Source organism: Biomphalaria glabrata, chromosome 16 (assembly GCF_947242115.1).
Source record: "Biomphalaria glabrata chromosome 16, xgBioGlab47.1, whole genome shotgun sequence".
Lineage (NCBI taxonomy): Eukaryota > Metazoa > Mollusca > Gastropoda > Planorbidae > Biomphalaria > Biomphalaria glabrata.
Genome location: NC_074726.1, coordinates 2,572,518 through 2,575,567, shown reverse-complemented (window position 1 = coordinate 2,575,567; position 3,050 = coordinate 2,572,518).

Sequence of the window (3,050 nt, the reverse complement as noted above, 5' to 3'; positions counted from 1 at the left end):
GTGGTAACAGACCGAGAAGTAGTGGTACTTAGCCTGTGTCTGTTGCCTGAGCTTAACTTCAAGATACACAGCGTTTGCATTGTAATAGCAAAATGTTTTGAACACTACCCAAGGTAACCATACAAAAAAGACTAATATATTACAAGTGATCACAGACTTTATGCTGAAGATAGATCTGGCTTTTAAAGGCAAATACACTACCAATAACCTGTCTACAGTAACTAGCATATACGTGGACGAAAAAACGAGCTGCCCCCATGTTCCGATAAAAATAAAGATCATTTTAAATATCTCAAAAACTGGATCAATCTTTCTGAAACAAACATATTTGTCGTATTTATAGTACATCCTGCTGCCTTTCAGGTGTTCGATTATTTCAGCGACATTCAGCGACATAATTTGCTGGAAAATTCCAGCGACAATCATTGACATCAGGAAAATGTTACAGGTCCTTTTTAAGCCATCTTTTCTTAGTATGGCCAGGCACATTAAATTCTGACCAATGCCTACTACAGACATAGTTGGGTTCACATAGCATTTCATAATGTCCAGAAGACGTCTAGGAAACGTAGACGTCTGGTCAATGGTCCAGTCCATTCCACACGTTGCTCTTTCTATCTCATTTCCTAATGACGTCTGAGAAAAATTAGTGCTGTAGCCTGCCACTAGATCTCGAGCTAGTCTAGTCAATGAGCTACGCACATTAAACACTGCAAAAGTGTTGTAACTAAAGCTCTGCAACATCTTTCGTATTTTCAACTCCCACAGCGCAAAGATTGAGTGAAGCATATCAAACTCTAGTGAAAAGTTCAAATTAGCAAGAATTTGTTTTTCTTCCTTGAACTCGAGCAATTTAGAAATGTTGAAAAAGATATCACTAAAGTTATTTTTTTTCCTTGCAAAAGTTTTATTATCCTCCAATAAGTCAATGAATTTCCTTTTCGAAGTATTATTTTCTTGCCATAAGTCAATGGATTTCCTTTTCAAAGTATTATTTTCTTGCCATAAATCAATGAATTTCCTTTTCAAAGTATTATTTTCTTGCCATAAATCAATGAATTTCCTTTTCAAAGTGTTATTATATTGCCATAAGTTGGAATTAAATATTTCTCTATCTTCAACATCGAAGCTACCAGTTTTCTCATATCTACTACTATTAATACTTAAGGCTTGCGCTGTGGCTAAACTATCCATATGTAATACGCTTCCGTTGAAATAAAAGTTTTGTGAGAATATGTAGGCTAGTGTAGCATTTAATAATGAACTGTTGAAATAATTCATTTCTTTAGTAGTTTGATAAAGTTCTGTTAGTTTGGATATGTTTTCGAAACTCTATAAAATTGTTTTAGAACGAATGGATTCTTTTCTATCTTAGGTATTCATTTTCTAACATGCTTGTTTGTGTCTAAAAGTTGCTGTTTTGATTATAGTTGACTAAAATTAAATTGACACAGTCTTCACACTATTGTAGACAAAATGAAGTTATATGATTTAAATCAAAAGTAATGAAAGTAAACTTTGAATTGAAAGAGTTCGTCGAATTTCACAAGTTTTTTCTTATGTCCATGAATTGGTTGGTTGAAAGAAAAAAAACTATCATCTCTTAGCGTAAATAGAAAATATTGATATATGCAAGCAAACTTCAACTTCTTTTATTTCAAGTGTTCAAGCGTTTAAAAAGAATTACCGAAAGATTTCATTTATATACAAACTAGTATACACGAATTTGACATTTATCTTAACGAAACTTATCAGGAAAGCTTTAAGAGAAAAAGTCATTAAGGTAAGATTACTTTTTAAAACACATATATATATGTAAAGACTTCAAACTAAGATGTTTAGTTGACTATAAAATAAAATAGTCACATGTGGAGACGTGACCAGTTTCCGGTTCTAATGGGATCGCTCAAGCAAAAGACAATATTAATTAATTTTAGTTTACTTTAATTAAACTCCTTCTTGAGCGAATATTAGTTCATGACTACAATGCGATTATCACAACTACTTACTACTACCAATAATAATAATAGTGATATAGCTAATTATTAGGTCTATTTGTTTAACTATCATTACCCACCAGCTACGCCCGTTGATATTGTGTTTATTTTCCTTTTTTTATTCTTGTTTATAACATGCACCGGCGCATAAACTTGAGTAGGCTATCACTTTTCATCTCCCCCCTAAACTCTCCTCCTGATCAAATAGTCCTATCAACACGATCTTACTATTCTTCTGCTTTTAACTTATTTCGAAATATTGGATAAGGCTGTATGATATTTCTTGACCTGGGCCTTTTTTTTTACTTTCTACATCCTGAAAATCGTTCTGCTCACATAATACTTTGAATGTATTCGTCCTTTTCCTTATTTTTCTTTTACAATAAATCTTTATGCATTTTAGCAATACCCATTTTGGTCAGGATATTCCAGTACGTCACACGTGTAATTGGAAAAGCCCGCTTGGAAATACAAATGGGAGATAATTTTTGACCTGTCAATTCGATATCAATTTTTCTCGCACCCCCCCCCCTTTTTTTAAAAACTTGAATTTTAAAATCTGGTACATCTAACCGGCACGGCATGTATTATAATTCTACCTCTACCAACCATATACTTTTTACCCATGAATTCGATTACTAGAATCACTTTATCTCCTCCACGCTACCCCTTAGAATATAGTCCTACATAGCCAACAATTTCTGAGTATTTATTGACTTTTCAGCCTTTATCGAAATATTTCTAAAGCTCTCTGATACTTTTCGATATGTCTTTTTTTTTAATATTCTCCTGCGCACAGAATATTTTGCCCGGAAACCCGCTCCCCCCATTTTAACTATCATGTGACTTATTTGTGTCATGTGATTTATAGTTTGCTACTTTGAATTACAACAGCCCGCTTTATATCGACCCCTACCCCCCCCCCCCCACACACACTCGTACTTCTGGCCTGTGAATTCTAGTTTCACATAACGTCCCGGTCAGCACCCATACAAAATAGTTTTACATACAACCACTGACGTTTCTTCAGTTTAATAATTCAATATTTAAGCA